Source organism: Lissotriton helveticus, chromosome 1_1, assembly GCF_964261635.1.
Source record: "Lissotriton helveticus chromosome 1_1, aLisHel1.1, whole genome shotgun sequence".
NCBI lineage: Eukaryota > Metazoa > Chordata > Amphibia > Caudata > Salamandridae > Lissotriton > Lissotriton helveticus.
The window spans coordinates 446,924,006-446,944,099 of NC_136057.1; the positions used below are offsets into that span (position 1 = coordinate 446,924,006).

Below are 20,094 nucleotides of genomic sequence, written 5' to 3' on the forward strand. Positions count from 1 at the left end.
TACGTAAGTTGCTAGTATCTCTGCATACACCAATAAGCACGTAGACTGGGACCCTTACCTATGTAACACATTTTAGTTCCTCAGCATGGGAAAAGGATTTTTTTTTTTACAAAAAGCTGCAGCTTGTAGCTACGTAAAATAGTGTTTAAACATTAAAGTATGTTGAAATGTTAAGGTCCAAAACTACAAAGCTTTTGAAACAGTCGTGGTAGACTGTAACTGCACACACAACAGAAAAAAACAACTAAAAATTATATTATAGTGGAGAAAAAGCGGTTGGTGATTGTAGCTGTGATGCCTGCATCATAGCTAAATATTATAACTGTGCAAATGCCAGGAAGTCAGATGCTATTGTGTGGGCAACAATAGCTATCAGGGAAATCCCGTTGGAAAAGACACTACATATCCTTTATGGCTAATGGTGCATTTAGAACCGAAGACAGATAAAAACACTGTATGCGCAATGCAATAGGTCTCGCATTACTGATAGTTTGCCAATAGGTCAAACTTTCAGTAATGTGAAACCTATTGTATTGCAAATGCTTGTTTAATCGGGCTCAAGACTAACACTATAGCTCCATATGCATGTGTCATCTCCTACTCACCCCAGGAACGTGCATTAAGGTCACACTTGTCCAGGAAAAACATTAGCCCTGTAACCAATCCCACTGCTTCCCGGGCCAGCGAGGCTGTAAAGAGTTGTCAGCTGTGACTGCCGCAAGACCATTCACCAGCAGGTACGTGGGTCGCACCAACGCTGTGCCACAACAAAGGCTGCCAGACAGTCAGTGTGTTCAGACCGGCCTGTGTCGTCAAAACTTCTCCCAGCAGGGCTGGGTGCCAGGCAGAGGTCCGCGGCTTCCTCCCTTTGTTCAACCACACTTCCAGGCACACCAAAAGTGTAAACCGATTATGAGGCAATGCACATGGGTGACCAAGAAGCCGCTGTACTTCACAAGCTTAGTGGAAGAGCTTGCAGTGGATTCATCTTTGATATGAAAAAAAGTGTTGGGTCCCTGTTTACTAACTAGTAGATTCGATTCACTAGGATTATCAATCCTAGAGGTATGGCTTGCAATAAAGTCAAACTTATTTACCAAACTTAAATGGAAACATTTTGAAGGCAAAGTGGACACTTGAACTAAAAAATCAATGATGATCTGTGTGTAAGTATATCAAACAACCAAATTTTATAAAAAAGATCACTGAATTTATTTGTACCTCCCAACTGGGTTACAATCTAAAATACAATCGATAGTAGCAATAAACAAATTAAAACAACCACAATCGGTGGTAATGCAATGAATATTTTAAACAGTCAAAGTTAAAAACAGTCGACGCGGCGTTTCGGTGCTTTGTGATACTGGACACCTTCTTCAGGACATAAAAACATTTGACTTCATATCTAGAAACCAAAAAAAGATTTGTTGTTTTCAGTGTTTTTGTTCAAGATTTGATCAGTCAGTCACATTTGCCTTACCAATGTACTACTTACTATGAATACTAAGCATATCAATCTCTATTCTTAACTCTGCTGATGACATTTATCCACATTGACCTGAGTTTAGACAATATCTAAATGAGGACATCATCAACGGATTATTCTTTTAAAACAGTTTAAGAAAATATTTTTGAAGTGTCTCACTTCATATCTCGTTTTTTTCTTTATAGTGCATTTAATCATTAGATCTTGACATCGGACACATACCTGTAGATATGACAGGACTTTGTATGGAAAACGTTTCAATTGTTTCCTTGGTGAGTTAAAATTTCACTGGAATTTCAGATTTCCACTAGTCTATATAAACAAAAAAGTTTAAGAAAGCTCAGAGTAATCATTTTGGGCCATGGGGCTTCTTTGCGGATAATGATAATAAGCAAAGGTTACCTCTAGTTACAGAGCTAGATATTTCTGTGTACACGGAGGGGCCACCGATAGTTGTAAATTTCTTTTAACCTGAGTAAAGAATAATGTTTATATTGTTTACTCTTATGTAAATATCCCATTATTTAAAAATTTCTTCATATCTACAATCATATACTGACCTGGGTTTGTTATAGTATGGGTCTTTTAATACATTCTGCGCTTCATAGGCACGTGGTAAAATTTTGATGATTCCTCAGATTCTCTTCTCATCAATTAGGAGAAATCTGTAAATGCATAATATATAATCTAAGAAGAGTGTTGGCGTAAAGACTATTGCAAGATTCTGAGAACTTGGAGATGGACACAAAAATTATGGGCGCCAAAAACCTTTTTTGTCTAGGCCGTTATTTTTTGGCTCCGGTTCTTCATTTGAACCTCGTGTTTTAAATGGAGGTAGAACAACCAGGAATGGCTCGTTAAACATTGTTACATGTTAAAAGCAAAGGTTGCTAAGTGTCTGACATTAAGATAGTAAGTAAGCAACCGAGAGGGGTTTCTAAATACCGTCTGTCTTCCCTTCCGTGAAATATGGCTCACCCTGCATCAGAACTGCGGCCTCCCTGCACCTCCGTGTCAGCGTCTTCATGGGAATACGAAGAGTGACGCGTATCCTATAGGTGTCTGTTTTTATGCTAGCGATTCCCACTTTGACCCGGAAGTAGATACATCCGAGTTTGGGAACGCGTATTTTAAAATGTACCTCAAAGGCCCCTAAAATAAAAAAATAAAAAATTACCTTATCACTATGTTTGCTAGAATATTGGGCTGTTTATGTTACCGCGATTATTTTAGAATTTATCTGCTTTATCATCAGAACCGTATTCTTTTGTTGCCAATATTTACCCGGAAGTTGTTCATAATTTCGACGAATGAAGACAATAGTTATTTATACTTGTGTTACTGTTGTTTACATCGCTAATAATATATTTTGTTAGGAAATATAAATATAAAGTGACACTAGGGCTGCCTCTGCGTGTCGAGTATTCATGATTGTAACAATGAGGACGCCGGAATGTGTTTACCTCGGCCATTTTGGAATGGGTAAAGAAGGCAACAAGGATACTGACATCTATGTATATTGATACAACTAACTCGAGGTGATTAGCTACCTCTTCGACCAATATGTTGACGGACGTTATAATAGTGTATGGTTTGTTGGTATTCCTAATACATTTCATTCTATATATTGTATTCACAGACAATACATTATATGACTACGTGTGTCCTGTTCCCAAAATAAGGTCGTAGGTTGTCAACACAAAGACATCGAATACTTTACTTTACCACACATAATTTAACTGTTGCATACTTAGGTACTCATATACATTATTAACAGTCTTTATCTTATAGATCATTAATTTACTCCATGTGGCTATGTTCCACGTCATCCAATCTTTAATACAAATACATAACATCATCTAATCAACATCGCACAGTAAAGATAGATATCTCATCGATGATCTTGGTTAGAGTTGCTATTTTTTCTCTATTTTTTATAAAAAATATATATCTATCTATGGGTGTGATGAGCGAGACAAAAAGGGCCTATACTTTCTCTTATTGTCCATATTACCACCTCTCATGTTGTATAACATCGCTTCAATAACACACCATTTTAGGTCATCTATCTTATGGTTGTGAGTTAGCCAGTGTTCTACTAGTGGGGCAGATCTTTTTTTCGTTCTGATGGCAGATTTGTGTTCCGTTATCCTAGTTTTAATTTCTCTGGCTGTTTCGCCAAAATAGGCTTTGTTACACGGACACTTAATCATGTAGACCAAATTCTTTGTTCTGCAATTAACAAAGTTTTTTAACTTGTGTTGTACTCCATTGTACGATATTATACTACCTTTAATTAATGAAGTGCAATTTAAGCACATATTACAGGTAAAGTTTCCAACTGGTAAGGGAGTATTGTTGATGGTACTTTGAGTGACATGTTTATTTTCTTTGAAGGTATGTACCAAACAATTTTTAATAGTTCTGTTTCTGGGGAAACTAAACATTGGTTTGGGGATTTTTTCTCCTGGTTTGTCATTCAATAATGACCAGTTGCGATTTATTATATTTTTGATTCTGTTGCTTGCTGCACTGAAATTGGTAACAAATATTAATCTGTCTTTGGTCTTATCTTCTTTATTGGTGATATTATCCATGTCTTTATTTTTGTCAAACAGAGCATCTCTATTGTAGTATTTAGCGCGTTTGTACGCATGTTTAATTAGACTCTTGGGATACCCTCTATTCCTGAGTTTAGCAGATAGGACATCAGCATGTTTATTGTAGTCTTGTATGTTGGTACAATTACGTCTTATGCGTAAGTATTGTCCAAACGGTATGTTGTTCTTTTGGCTGCTGGGGTGATTGCTCTTATAATGTAATAGGGTATTTCGGTCGGTTGGTTTGGTATAGAGATCAACAACGAGAACCGCATTATCAGCTCTAATTCTGATGTCCAGGAATTCTATTGTGTCTTTATTAAAATTGGACGTGAATTTTAAATTTTTATCGCCCAAATTTAACCAATCGATGAATTCTTTAAGTGAATCCAGAGTTCCGGTCCATATAAAGAAAATATCGTCGATGTACCTCGACCAACAACTAATATTTTCACTGAAGGGTGCTAAATCGTTAAAAATATGTTTTTCCTCAAATGCCGCTACATATAAGCAGGCCAGACTAGGGGCACAGGTAGCCCCCATACTGGTCCCCTTGGTCTGTTTAAAAAAATCATTTTTAAAGAGAAAAATATTGTTTTTCAAAATGATTTCTGCACATTCCAAAATGAACATAGCATGTTGGTCTAAGTCTTCCGTTTCATTTTTAAGGAGGCCCTCTAGCATCTTGATGGTATCGTCCTGTGGGATGTTTGTATAGAGGGCCTCTATGTCCAGGGTTACCAGCCATTGTGTATTACAATTGTATGGTAAACCTTCAATTTTATCAATCATGAATGTTGTATCCTTTACATATGCTTTTTGCTGGGTAACTATGGGTTGAAGGAATTTGTCTATATATTTACTTAGAGGTTCTGTAATGGAATTAATAGATGACACTATGGGTCTCATTGGTGGGTCAACTATACTTTTGTGGACTTTCGGAAGTCCATACAGGGCAGGAATAATGGGTGCCTCGTTCCTCAAGAATTTATATTCATCTAGGCAAATTACCTCATCTTCTTTGGCAAAATTCAGTAGTGTATTGACTTTTTGAATCAGGGCATTCCATTCAGATCTGTTGGAAGAACAGTAGTGTTCAGAGTTATTAAGAAGAGTCATGATTCTTTTTTCATAGTCCTCGGTATTCATTACCACTATGCTCCCTCCCTTGTCACCTGGTTTAATCGTTAACAGATCATTCTTTTCCAGATTTTTTAACGCTTCTCTTTCTTCAGGGCTGAGGTTGTTTATGCCTTTTAAAGGATGAGACAGTAGGTCTGAGATATTACTTTCCACCACTTTCTCAAAGAGATCTACTAGTTTGTTGACCATCCCAAGGTTGGGTGTCCATGTAGATCTAGGTTTAAGACCTGATTTGTTAGTGGGGCCTTCTTTAGCAACTTTATCTTTGAAAAAATCTTGCAACCTAATCTTTCTGAAAAAAACTTTGGCAGTCTCTTTCTAAGCTATATTTGTTGACATGAGAACTGATGGCAAACCCTAAGCCTTTTTCCAGGACTTGTTTCTCTATTTTGGTAAGAATGACATCAGAGAGATTTATAATTGGTGCTTTTTGATTTAATCCCATTTGGGTTGGCTCCTCGTATAATATCTCCTCTGTTGTTGAGGTTGAGGGAAAGACTTCCCTCTCCCATTGCCTCTTGGATGATTGTGGTGGTTCTGATGGTTCCCCCGACCTCGTTGTCCTAAAAAAGATAACGACTCTCTGTTTGGAGTTGAGGTGGACTCCCCTGTTCTGTTTTTGTCTGTTGTTTTTTCTTGTTCAGAGTCGGTACTTGTATATGACGAGTCCGAAAAAGCTACACGTTTTTTAGGGTATGCTTTCCAAGGTTGTTGCCATTGATTTCTATTGGCAAAATTGTCTCGGGGGCGATCGAAATAGTCTTTTTGGGTATAAGGGTAGACCGTCTCAGTGTTGTAATTAGAGACGTCTTTAATGAATTTGTTTTTTTTTTTGCCAAATAAGTAATCCCTGTAGCCTGAGACATCTTTTTGAATATCCTCGAGTTTTTTCTTCGCATCTTCTAGTATCGAGGTGTCTAACTTAGCTTCTAGCTCGGCTATCTCTTTTCTTTCAATTATTAATATGGAATTAGCTGTTTCAATTATCAGCAACATCCAATCCCTGCTGCATCTGTTGGCAATTAGGGTCCAATTTTCTATAAACCCTTCATGGCGGATGAAAACCCCTGGTTCATTTTTGACCTGGAGGCCACTGGGGATTATACCCTTTTTAAGGTAATCGATTAAGAAATCAGCGTGTAGTTCTGTTCGAACTAGTTTCTTTTTATTGTTCCATAATTCACGCCATTTCTCTTCATTGTTGTTACAATTTGTAATGGAGGTATAATTTTTAGATGTGCCATTGACAATTTTATTAAATTCTTCTTCTGAAAAACCTTTGGTTTTCAAAGTGTCCATTTTTAATCTTTTGAACACCTGATGGGTCAATGCCCTGATAATCAGTTCGTTTGAGAAAAGAAACGCCTCCCAGCTTACAAGCTGTGCAGTTAGAGTAATAACAAGAGGAGGTACCCCTGATCTGCGTCACAGGGAAGGGGGTAGTTACATATGAAAAAAAGTGTTGGGTCCCTGTTTACTAACTAGTAGATTCGATTCACTAGGATTATCAATCCTAGAGGTATGGCTTGCAATAAAGTCAAATTTATTTACCAAACTTAAATGGAAACATTTTGAAGGCAAAGTGGACACTTGAACTAAAAAATGAATGATGATCTGTGTGTAAGTATATCAAACAACCAAATTTTATAAAAAAGATCACTGAATTTATTTGTACCTCCCAACTGGGTTACAATCTAAAATACAATCGATAGTAGCAATAAACAAATTAAAACAACCACAATCGGTGGTAATGCAATGAATATTTTAAACAGTCAAAGTTAAAAACAGTCGACGCGGCGTTTCGGTGCTTTGTGATACTGGACACCTTCTTCAGGACATAAAAACATTTGACTTCATATCTAGAAACCAAAAAAAGATTTGTTGTTTTCAGTGTTTTTGTTCAAGATTTGATCAGTCAGTCACAGTTGCCTTACCAATGTACTACTTACTATGAATACTAAGCATATCAATCTCTATTCTTAACTCTGCTGATGACATTTATCCACATTGACCTGAGTTTAGACAATATCTAAATGAGGACATCATCAACGGATTATTCTTTTAAAACAGTTTAAGAAAATATTTTTGAAGTGTCTCACTTCATATCTCGTTTTTTTCTTTATAGTGCATTTAATCATTAGATCTTGACATCGGACACATACCTGTAGATATGACAGGACTTTGTATGACAAACGTTTCAATTGTTTCCTTGGTGAGTTAAAATTTCACTGGAATTTCAGATTTCCACTAGTCTATATAAACAAAAAAGTTTAAGAAAGCTCAGAGTAATCATTTTGGGCCATGGGGCTACTTTGCGGATAATGATAATAAGCAAAGGTTACCTCTAGTTACAGAGCTAGATATTTCTGTGTACACGGAGGGGCCACCGATAGTTGTAAATGTCTTTTAACCTGAGTAAAGAATAATGTTTATATTGTTTACTCTTATGTAAATATCCCATTATTGAAAAATTTCTTCATATCTACAATCATATACTGACCTGGGTTTGTTATAGTATGGGTCTTTTAATATATTCTGCGCTTCATAGGCACGTGGTAAAATTTTGATGATTCCTCAGATTCTCTTCTCATCAATTAGGAGAAATCTGTAAATGCATAATATATAATCTAAGAAGAGTGTTGGCGTAAAGACTATTGCAAGATTCTGAGAACTTGGAGATGGACACAAAAATTATGGGCGCCAAAAACCTTTTTTGTCTAGGCCGTTATTTTTTGGCTCCGGTTCTTCATTTGAACCTCGTGTTTTAAATGGAGGTAGAACAACCAGGAATGGCTCGTTAAACATTGTTACATGTAAGGGCCAAAATATCATCTAACAGGAATTTATAGTTTAAGTAGAAATAGCCCTGCAGTGTTAAAAGCAAAGGTTGCTAAGTGTCTGACATTAAGATAGTAAGTAAGCAACCGAGAGGGGTTTCTAAATACCGTCTGTCTTCCCTTCCGTGAAATATGGCTCACCTTGCATCAGAACTGCGGCCTCCCTGCACCTCCGTGTCAGCGTCTTCATGGGAATACGAAGAGTGATGCGTATCCTATAGGTGTCTGTTTTTATGCTAGCGATTCCCACTTTGACCCGGAAGTAGATACATCCGAGTTTGGGAACGCGTATTTTAAAATGTACCTCAAAGGCCCCTAAAATAAAAAAATAAAAAATTACCTTATCACTATGTATGCTAGAATATTGGGCTGTTTATGTTACCGCGATTATTTTAGAATTTATTTGCTTTATCATCAGAACCGTATTCTTTTGTTGCCAATATTTACCCGGAAGTTGTTCATAATTTCGACGAATGAAGACAATAGTTATTTATACTTGTGTTACTGTTGTTTACACCGCTAATAATATATTTTGTTAGGAAATATAAATATAAAGTGACACTAGGGCTGCCTCTGCGTGTCGAGTATTCATGATTGTAACAATGAGGATGCCGGAATGTGTTTACCTCGGCCATTTTGGAATGGGTAAAGAAGGCAACAAGGATACTGACATCTATGTATATTGATACAACTAACTCGAGGTGATTAGCTACCTCTTCGACCAATATGTTGACGGACGTTATAATAGTGTATGGTTTGTTGGTATTCCTAATACATTTCATTCTATATATTGTATTCACAGACAATACATTATATGACTACGTGTGTCCTGTTCCCAAAATAAGGTCGTAGGTTGTCAACACAAAGACATCGAATACTTTACTTTACCACACATAATTTAACTGTTGCATACTTAGGTACTCATATACATTATTAACAGTCTTTATCTTATAGATCATTAATTTACTCCATGTGGCTATGTTCCACGTCATCCAATCTTTAATACAAATACATAACATCATCTAATCAACATCGCACAGTAAAGATAGATATCTCATCGATGATCTTGGTTAGAGTTGCTATTTTTTCTCTATTTTTTATAAAAAATATATATCTATCTATGGGTGTGATGAGCGAGACAAAAAGGGCCTATACATATAGTTTGGTACTCTGCTGGTGAACTGTCTAGACATTCTCCCCCCAGTTGTCACTATTTGTTTCTATTTCAACATTATAGCCAGATATGACCCAATGACTAGTCAATGTGAAAACAATCAACGGTTTCTTATCCTCCCTGCCAAATTGTACCATGCCGCGTGATCCTGGGTGCATCAAATAGTTCACGTATGCCAAAGTTGCTTTATCTGCTAAAAAACTGCAACATTTATAAACTACTATTAAAGGCTGCGTGGTGATGGATATATCCCCTCACTCGTCTGCAAGCTCCGCTCAGGCAACGCTTGTGCTCTTCAACGCTCTTAGTTATTCGAGTGCACGTTACAGACACTTAAACATGAACCTGCAAATTTTACACTTTTCGTAGCACGTGGCTGAACCTCCAGTGATCACACCTCAATTAACTCTCCACAGTGCAGCGCACAAACCTCTCATATTGCATTTGCCATTTACCTCACTTCAGCAACACCTGATTCACGGCACTACAAAGCCTAGACAGGGCGCAAAGGCGCTATATAAAGACAAGTTTCTCAAAAAACAAAAGGCAGTGAGACACTCCCCCTCTACCCTCACACAATAAGGACAGCCAACTCTGCCCATTACTCAAATTAATTCGACCCATCTCTGGGCTGCAAATCACATGGAATGTGCAAGGCTAGGTAGTAAAACAGGCAAGTAATTGGTGATAAATGGCACAGCTCTCTCCCACCAGCAGCTCTAGTGCTATTGTGTGTTTAGGTCTCGGCCTGGTGAAAGCAGCGCATGCGCTGCTCTGCCGCGCAGAGGGCTTCTTGGAATCAATACGGATTCCGAAGCTCTCGGAGGTGAGGTTTGAGCCCCGCCCATCTTTTTACTTGGGTAGCGTCATCTTCCATGCAAAACGCTGGCTTCGCATTGTAGAGGAGGCTTCTTAGTCCCTCCTTGTTGCCGTCTTGTCTCCTTTTAACTCCGCCCACCCGGACTGGATTGTTTACTGGTGGCGTGACACTCTCTCCTTCATAGTCCGTACACACTTTTTATTTCTCATTCTGCTTTGGCAAAATCATCCGCGTGTTTTCTTTTCCATCGCTCTTTCACTTTAAGTGAAATAGCGATGCGAAAATAAACACACGGCTGCCTTTGCGGTACGGCTCTTGTTCTGTAAGTGCTGCATGCGTGGGTAAAATGCTGGCGGAGTGTAGGCCTGGCCCAGGTCGCTTTGTCGGCTGCCTTTATTCTACTGGGAAAACATGTCCCTGCTGCGCTGAGTTAAGGGCATCCCAGCTCCATGCTTGAACAAACTCCATCAGAAGCACATTATCCACCTACTTTTCCTGGCCTTGCGCCTAATTACATCCGCCCTCCCCACACACTGCTGGAACGTGATACCGGTGCCGAGCAGAATGATAAATCGCTCCCCCGGCGGATGGCGATGATGGCCACTTTTAATTGTCTTTTCTCTGAGAACTGGTCGGATTGGCCCGGCTGGTTTTACACGCACATGGCTCTGTGCCCGCTTTAATTTCTGAGACAACAGTGTTCTGTTTTCAGGGCAGATGTCTCCTATGGGTTCACACACATGACTATGTGCTCTGGGCGTGTGTTGAATCCGCTGGGTTCACACACACACACACACACACACACACACACGGCTCTGTGCCCGCTGTAGGAGAGTAGGGTCTGCTTCCTATGGTCACCCCCACTTTTTGCTGTGATTCTCTGGTTTTTCGACTTAAGTGTGGCTGTGGGCCTGCTAATCAGACCCACAGCCCAGCTGTTCTCTCTCTAAATTGATACCATGTACTTTAGGTACATACCTGATTGGGTATTGGGTCAACTTTGTGAGCCCCTGTATAGTGTACCATAGGTACCCAGGACATAGGTGCATCCAAGGCCTACCAGGGGCTGCAGCATGTATTATGCCACCCCTGGCTGGCCATCCAAACTGACACCACAGGCTGATCACTCAGCTTGGGTAAGGTGGTGTAATCACCCCTTACTTAGATATAGTATATCTATATCTACCTTTTATATAGACACATAGTAACCTATAAGTCACTCCTATGGCAGGCCTTAACAATCCTGGAGGCAGAATGCTTGGTTTAATGTGAGAGGGTGCCCTAGCATGAGCTGAGCCCCTCTGCAGCTTTCGAACCCATGTCCTTATAGCTGTTCTATTATATAGCCATACCATATACTTTTAAGTGCATTATAATCCTCGCGGTTAATGCTAACTTTGGTTTGGCTTTATCAAAACATGTCGTGTAAGGTGTCAAATACTTTGGAATACTACCCCCCCCCCCCCCACCAATTCTGGCGGCGGGGGTAGCAATCCACCCTTCTAGAGGGAAAAGACATGTATGTTACTGCTTTACCCGGTTACAGTTAAACAGAGCCTCAGCATCACAAAATGGATGCTGCTGCCACAGACACAAGTCTGACCTCCTGAAGCTGGGGGAAACTCCAGCAAGGGAGGCCTGGACAATAGGTTTCCTGTCGAGGGAGGTGCTAGCGCCTCCCCAGACAGTCTGTAGTGTATTGGGACAGGGTGGGTTGAATGGAAAGATGCTTTTCCAGATACTGCCTCTGGCATACAAGGTGCTCCATGCATAGCCTGGTTCAAACCAGTTGCTGGGGCACTCCAGCCCACTCTGGCGCGAAACTGGACAAAGAGAAAGGGGTGTAACCACCCCCTTCTCAGGTCCACCCATAGGTGGGACCTAGCGGGTAATCCAGACCCTAAAATCAATATAAAGATAGGACCTGTGTCTAGAGACATTAGATTATCCTGGAACGAAACTCTGAAACGAAACTCTTGGACCTTTGACATTCTATACCGACTAGAAGACTGAAGACATCTCCCTTGTGGTCAAGGAGTGACCACCCTGTGCAAACAGATACCACCAGTAACTTGCCGGTCTGCTTTGTCGATGCTCCCGACGGATCCCGAAGACTCAGCGACTCAGGAACTGGACTCTCAGACTTCTCTGACTCCGACCCACATCCACAGCAAAGCTGATACCCATGGTGGACACAAGAGACGTGGGACCAGACACACTGGACATCCTGCATCCTGCTAACTGTGCAACTATCGAGGCACCCTCACAGTTGTGCATTAGGGTACGAGAAGCCCCAGACCCGAGCGCCATTTGCACCAAAGCTTAGCCCTCCACACTCCACGAGTGCCGCGTGGGGCCTGCTCTTGCATCTCAGCTCGACGCGTCTTCCCGGTTGCCAGCCCATTGGCTAGTGAGCCCTCCGAAGATGAACCTTTGAATCTACACCGCTTGCCTGGTTGCTCCAGGCTTGCCCCAACTTCCCTACAAAGGAGAAGCGCCCCAGACCTTGCTGGTCTGACCTGAAGACAATCTTCACTTCCTGCGTGGATTGCGTTTGCCAAGGCTTGTTGGGTCCAATCCGGATACGGACACCAAAGTCAACTAGTTCCTTTGTGGGACAGCTCGAATCCAGCTCCTGGTCGTCGTTGACACCTCCTGGTCCTCGTGGCTGCAGAGGCCAGCTTTACCTCTTCACCTGATTGTATCGCGACATCGCCTGGTACCTTCCTGGTTCCTTCCTGGTCACTGACTAGTGACCCAGACTCTGTCCCCTCTGCTTTCAGGTTCTTCAGTTCTTCGATCCACCCTTGGATCCACCCGGACACTCTTCCTTCGGCCGCCTGCAGCACTTCTTTTGCAGGTCTCCATTGAAAGCATCGACGAAACCCGACACGAAAAGACACCTATGCAACTGGCTTCCCTGGATGAGGTAACACAAGTACTCCGGTGCTCCCGTGGGTATTGACTATCCAAGTGTCCTAGTTTTAAAGGGGTTTTGTCGTAGTCCATCCGGAAGTGCCCTAAAACAGTAACTTTGAAACTTCTTCGTTCTCCATTATAAGTCAATGGTAACTCGCGAGTGTGTTCCCACACGGCATTCGTCTCCCGTGGGTCTCCTACTTCCTAACCTTTGGTTCTGTAGTGTAGCCCCAGCGATTCCCTAGGCCTGTTCACTATTCCTGAAGTGGCTCTTATACCACTTACTTAGTATATGGTTTGTGAGGCCCCTAGGGCAAAACTGTATTTGTGCAACTTATAGTATGCTTAATGAGTAACTTGTGATGTATTTCAATCTCTAACCTCATATAGAGTTCAGAGGGGTTGTGTTAGAAATAAATACATATATATATATGATATATACCTTGTGAGGTATCCTTTCATTTGGTATTCAAGGGATTATAATAAAACAGCTTGCTTTACATGCTCTCTGAAGTTTTAGCCTAAGACTGCTGGTCCGTGCTACCACTAGGATAGCTTGTCTATAAGGTTGACTTTACAACCACCATCAATAAGGGTCGTTTAGACTGGTGCAAGGTGCCCACTAGAATAGTGGACATCATATGCCAGGCTAACTTCTCACATTGGTGTGCAGCGGGTGGGATAAGAGCTTGCTGTTGTTTTACCATATAATCTTAAGATATCATTTGAAAGATCACATTAAGGTACCTGTAGGTACATGTAAATCAAGTTCTTATAATACTTTAAGTTCTACTGAACTTAGCAGTTGTAGAGAAAAGGGCTTAGCGCACCCTGACTACAACTCCTAGAGATGTTCTAGTAGGAAATTATTTAGTGTAGGTAGGTGCACACGCCACACCTCACTAGAAAATATCCTTAGGTGGAGAACCTAGTGTGTCTCACCCCACAGAAGACACCCAGAGGGTGCCCTCTAAGTATGACTCATTCACTTTTAATGAGCTTAGATGCCTGTGTGCAGTCAGAAAATTGAAACAAGGACAGAGTCCAACCTTCAATCACTTGATAGATATCTTAGTGGCTCATGATACAGAAAATGCAACAGACATAGATAACCAAGGTAGTAGAGAGGGGGGCCATCCATCCACAGAAGAGAATGTTGGAGATGATCCAGCACAATCTGATGAGGAGGTGGATGCTGAACAGGATGAGGTTAATGTACCTATCCTGGGCAACACAGGACTATCTGGAGGTGGAGAGGGCCTTGGTGGGCCCCCTCCTACCCTACCAAGTAAGCCTAACCAAGGGAACAGATCACTGTCCAGTGGTTCTGATCATTCTGATTCCTCAGTAGGGTCCAGTGCCTCTGCTAGGAGGAGGATGACTTCCCCTCAGAGGAGAGAGCACAAAGCTAGGATGAAGGAAGTAAAATCTTAGGATCACGAGGCAAGAAATTGCCCTTGCAAAAGAGACCCTGGCTCTTGAAAGAGAAAAAAAGGTAAGTTAGAACCCACTGGTGGCAGCAATATTCCCACAGATAGGGAAAGGTCTCAAGACCATAGAAACCTGAATAAGATTGTCCCTCCCTATCAGGTTGGGGATGACATCCACAAATGGATAACTGCTTTGGAGAAGGCTTGCAAAGTACAGCAGGTATCCCAGAGTCAGTGGGCAGCAATCGTATGGCTCTCCATTGCAGATAAAGGTAGAGATAAGCTCATGATAGTAAGTGAACTGACAACTACACTGTCCTGAAGAGTGCTCTGATAGATGGGTTTGGCTTAACCACTGATCAGTACAGGTTGCTGTTCAGCGATACCCAGAAGACACAGACTCAGGACTGGACTGACTTTGTAGATTGTGCTATTAAGGCTTTGGAAGGCTAGTTGCTGGGCAGTAAAGTTAATGACTATACAGGATTGTTTAATTTGATCATGAGAGAACAAATACTTAACGACTGTCAGAACCAGTTATTGCATCAACACCTGATTGACTCTGATCTGACCTCGCCCCAAGAATTGGGAAAGAAGGCAGACAAATGGGTGAGAACCAGGGTGAAGCAGAAGGTACAGAACCAAGGTGGTGATCAGAAGAAGCAAGACCAAAAGGGTGGGGAGAAAGCAAAAGACCAGAAGTCTTCGCCAGGTCCCCAAAAAGCTTATACTGGTGGGGGTTCCCAACCTGCAAAAAAGAAAGAAGGTCCTAAGAAACCATGGTGCAAAGTATGTAACGTAAATACTCACTGGACCAGTGATTGCACCAAGAAGGATGCAGTTCCAGCCACCATTGCCCTTAAGGCAACTATTCCCCCTAGTACAGCTAATAGTGGTGGTTCTCAACAGAAGGGTGTAGTTGGGTTAACCCTGGGAACTGAGATGGATTCTGGTCTAGTCAGAATACCAACTCAAGCTGTTCTTGTCTGTGATGTGGACATGGCTATGTCCTCTTCTGTGAGCCCCAGTAACTTGGGCAAGTACAGACAGACTCCTTTAATCAATAACAATGTGGCTCAGGCCTACAGGGACACACGTGCAGTGTCACCATGGTGACACCTAACTTTGCGGACCCTGGACAGATCATACAAGGTGACAATTACCTAGTGACCAATGCAAGCAATGTCACTACCACCCATAGTATGGCAATTGTTAATTTCTCCTGGGGAGGGGTAACTGGCCTCAAAAGAGGTGTTGTTAGTTCAGACCTCCCTGTAGAATGTTTGCTTGGCAATTACTTGGAATCTTCAGTCTGGTCTGAAGTGGAGTATAGGACTCATGCAGAAATGCTAGGTATCTCAGCACATGTCCTTGCTGTGACCAGGTCACAGGCCAAAAAGTGCAACACTGAACAGGCCCTGGATCCTGAAACTATGGACCAGTTGCCTACCAAGAGAAAGAGCAGTAAGGTTACATCAGTGCCTTCCCCCTTGCCTCAGGATGAGGATCAGCCTTCCAAGGAAGCTGATTGTGAGACCCAAGAAGGAACTGTCCTAGAAGAACTTGAGCCTGATGAGGTTGAGTTTCTTGGGACAGGGGGACCTTCAAGGGCAGTTCTGAGGCAGGCGCAGTTGGACTGCCCCTCTCTTGAACCCCGCAGACAGCAAGCTGCTGCTGGGAATGCTAATGGAACCCATAGAGTGTATTAGGATGAAGAGCTCCTGTCTTCAGAGGCTAGAGACCCCAAGCGTGGTGCTTCCAGGAGGTTGGTCATACCTTTGGCATTCAGGGGCTTCCTTCTTACATTAGCCCATGATATTCCCTTAGCAGGACATCTTAGCCAGACCAAGACTTGGGACAGGCTTGTCCCTCACTTTCACTGGCCCCACATGTCAGAAGACACCAAGGAGTTTTGTCGCTCCTGTGTCACCTGCCAAGCCAGTGGCAAATCAAGTGGCACAACAAAGACCCCCCTAATACCTGTGGTGGGGGTTCCCTTTGAGAGAGTTGGGATAGACATTGTTGGACCAATGGATCCCCAAACAGCATCTGGGCACAGGTTTATTCTGGTGGTAGTGGATCATGCCACCAGATACCCAGAAGCTATACCCCTAAGGACCACAACAGCACCTGTGGTGGCAAGAGCCCTCCTGGGAGTTTTCTCAAGAGTGGATTTTCCGAAGGAGGTTGTCTCAGACAGAGGAGCAAACTTTATGTCTGGATATTTGACTGCTATGTGGAAGGAGTGTGGAGTGAACTACAAGTTCACCAGACCCTATCATCCACAGTGCAATGGTCTGGTGGAGAGATTCAACAAGACCTTAATGGGCATGATTAAGGGTTTACCTGAAAAGCTTAGGCGAAGATGGGACATCCTTCTGCCCTGCCTTTTGTTTGCTTACAGAGAGGTCCCACAGAAGGAGGTTGGCTACAGCCCTTTTGAACTTCTGTTTGGGCACCCTGTAAGAGGACCCCTTAGTCTGGTGAAGGAAGGATGGGAGTTACCTCTCAAAAAGCCTAAACAAGAGATTGTGGATTATGTTCTTGGTGTCCGCTCCAGGATGACTGAGTACATGAAAAAGGCATCCAAAAACCTTGAGGCTAGCCAGGAACTTCAAAAAGCCTGGCATGACCAAAAGGCTGTGCTGACTGTTTACCAGCCAGGGCAGAACGTGTGGATGTTGGAGCCAGTGGCCCCAGCAGCACTCCAAGACAAATGGTCTGGACCCCACACTGTTGTTGAACAGAAGGGAGAGGTAACCTATTTGGTTGATCTTGGAACTCCCAGGAGCCCCCACAGGGTGCTTCATGTCAATAGACTGAAACCATATGTTGACAGGGCAGACATAGGCTTGCTCATGGCTACAGATGAGGGACAGGAGGAGGAGAGTGACCCTCTCCCAGACCTGCTTTCTCAAAACCCTGATGATGGATCAGTTCATGGTGTAGCCTTGGCAGGCAGCCTCACTGATCAGCAACAGAACAGAGGGACTGCAGACAAGTTCTCCAGTCCTACAGGCATATGTTTTCACTGACTCCAAGTCAGATTAGCTGGTGCACCCATGTGGTGGACACTGGTGACAGTCTGCCTGTGAAGAGTAAAATCTACAGGCAACCTGACCATGTCAGGGACTGTATCAGGACAGAGGTCCAAAAGATGTTGGAGTTGGGAGTCATTGAGCCCTCAGAGAGCCATTGGGCCAGTTCTGTAGTCCTGGTGCCTAAACCTCATACCCAAGATGGTACATGCCACATTCCAAAGGTTGGTGAACCAAGTCCTCTCAGGTCTGGATGACTACTGTGCAGCTTATCTTGATGATATTGCTGTCTTGAGCTCCACTTGGGAAGATCACCTGATCCACCTGAAGAATGTTTTGGAGGCCCTGCAGAAGGCAGGCCTAACTATCAAGGCTACCAAGTGCCAGATAGGGCAGAGCAAGGTTGTATACCTGGGCCACCTTGTAGGTGGTTCAACCATTGGAGAGCAAGATCCAGACCATAAAGGACTGGACTGCTCCCACCACCCAGACTCACGTCAGAGCTTTCTTAGGCCTGACTGGGTACTACAGGAAGTTTGTCAAAATTATCGGTCCATTGTGACACCTCTCAATGACTTAACTTCAAAGAAAGTTCAGTGGGGACAGTAAGCTGTCAAAAGGCATTTGATGACCTGAAGCACGCCATGTGCACTGCACCTATTCTGCAAAGTCCAGACTACTCCAAGGAATTCATTGTTCAAACAGATGCTTCTGAATTGGGTGTGGGTGCTGTTCTTTCACAATTGAATAAAGATGGTCAAGACCAGCCAATAGCTTTTATTAGCAGAAGGCTGACCCCTAGAGAGAAACGTTGGTCAGCTATTGAGAGGGAGGCCTTTGCTGTGGTTTGGGCCCTGAAGAAGCTGAGGCCATACTTGTTTGGTACTCACTTCAAGATTCAGACAGACCATAGCCCCTCTAGTGGCTAAGTGCCAGATGTAGGTGGCCCAATACCGGTCGGAAACGGCCGAAATTACCGAATTTCGACCGTTACGACCGATATTGGGCATTTGGGATGTAGGGAACCCAAAAACATCCGAATCGTAAAATTTTCAGAATCGGTAAATTTTCCGATTCGGTAAAGTTTCCGGTAAATTTACCGATAACTTTACCGATTCAGGAAATTTACACATTCGGAAATTATGAAATGGAAAAAATGAATTTTGAGATGTAGGTAACCTTTTAAATACCGAATTTGCATGAAATTCGGTATTTATCATGGATTGAAATCAGGTGGTAACCAGGTGCAGGATATAAAAAAGGCCCCAAAATGCAACAGTTTAACCAGAATGGCGGCATTCTATGTCATTGCGAGTCGGCTACGCCTACAGGCAGAAGGAGAGAGGGTCTGGAGGAGGGAGGAGCAGGTGTACAGGCAGAGGATCACTCTATTCCAGCTTACTGAGCCAGAGATCCTACAAAGGTACAGGCTGGCCCCCCCAAACTATTCTGGACCTTATCAGGGACCTCCACCCACTGTTGGACCATCCAACCCCAAGGGCGCACACCATCCCACCCCATGTGCTGGTGCTGTGCAGCCTACACCTGCTTGAATCTGGGAGTTACCAGAGTGTGGTTGCTGCGATAGGTGGGGTGTCCCAGAGCTGTCTGTCCCGTTTCTTAAAAAAATTCCTTGACGCCATGTTGCAGAGAATGCATTACTACATCAGCTTCCCTGCAAAGCATGCAGAACTGCTCAGGACAAAGACAGACTTTTATCAGATGACGCATTTCCCAAACATCATTGGCTGTATTGATGGTACCCACATACCAATATGCCCACCTGCTGCCATAGAGTACATTTATCGGAACAGGAAGTCCACCCACACCATAAATGTACAGGTGATCTGTGATTCCAAGTACATGATCACTGACATAGTAGCCAAATTTCCCGGGAGTACCCACGACTCTTACATCTTCCAAAACAGTGGGACAGTGCATATGCCCTTCGGTCCTTCATCCTCACACCCTACCTCAACCCTACAACACAAAGCCAGAGGAGATACAACAGGGCACACAAAACAACCCGAAACATTGTGGCGCGTACCTTTGGTATGTGGAAGAGCAGGTTTCGCTGCCTACATAAGAGTGGAGGGGCCCGCCAGTACACACCAATCACCTGCTGCAAGATAATTGCAGCCTGTGCAATGCTGCACAACCTTGCGGTTAAGAAGGGCACCCAAGTGGATATCTCTGATTATGAGGACCATGATGACGAGCAAGCACTGCCTGAACCACACTCATCTGGAGTTGCAACACCAACTGATGGCAGACACAGACGGGAAGAGATCACACGCAACTTCTTTTAAGTAAGTAAAGAGACACAGACAGGTGGAGTATGCACCCAATGTATTTTAATTGTCACATGACGTAGGTTTCTAAAGCACAAATGTGCAACAAAAAGTATTTAACTTCAATGATGTCAGTCCTGGTTCACTTCACCATGAACTGTAATAGTCATTTTCGTCCTCGCTTCCCAGTGCCTCTTGTCTGGTGCTCACTGTGGTGCTCACTGTGCTCACTTACTTGCTGGCCTGTGGCCTCAGCGTGGCGCCTGCTGCTCCTCCTTGTCTCTGGGACAAGGGAGCTTGCCATGCTGCTCCTGCTGTGCTCTCCTCACTCACAGGCACATCCAGAGCAGCTGTTT

General features: G+C 42.9%; 1 long non-coding RNA gene across 1 annotated transcript in view; it reads left to right on the forward strand.

Moving 5' to 3' along the window:
- The first annotated feature begins 1,582 nt into the window (after positions 1-1,582).
- Positions 1,583-20,094, forward strand: part of LOC144811198 (uncharacterized) — a 634,750-nt gene continuing 616,238 nt past the window's right edge. The window contains exon 1 of the long non-coding RNA XR_013606903.1: positions 1,583-1,758. This is a non-coding gene — a long non-coding RNA (uncharacterized LOC144811198). The remainder of the gene's footprint in view (positions 1,759-20,094) is intronic.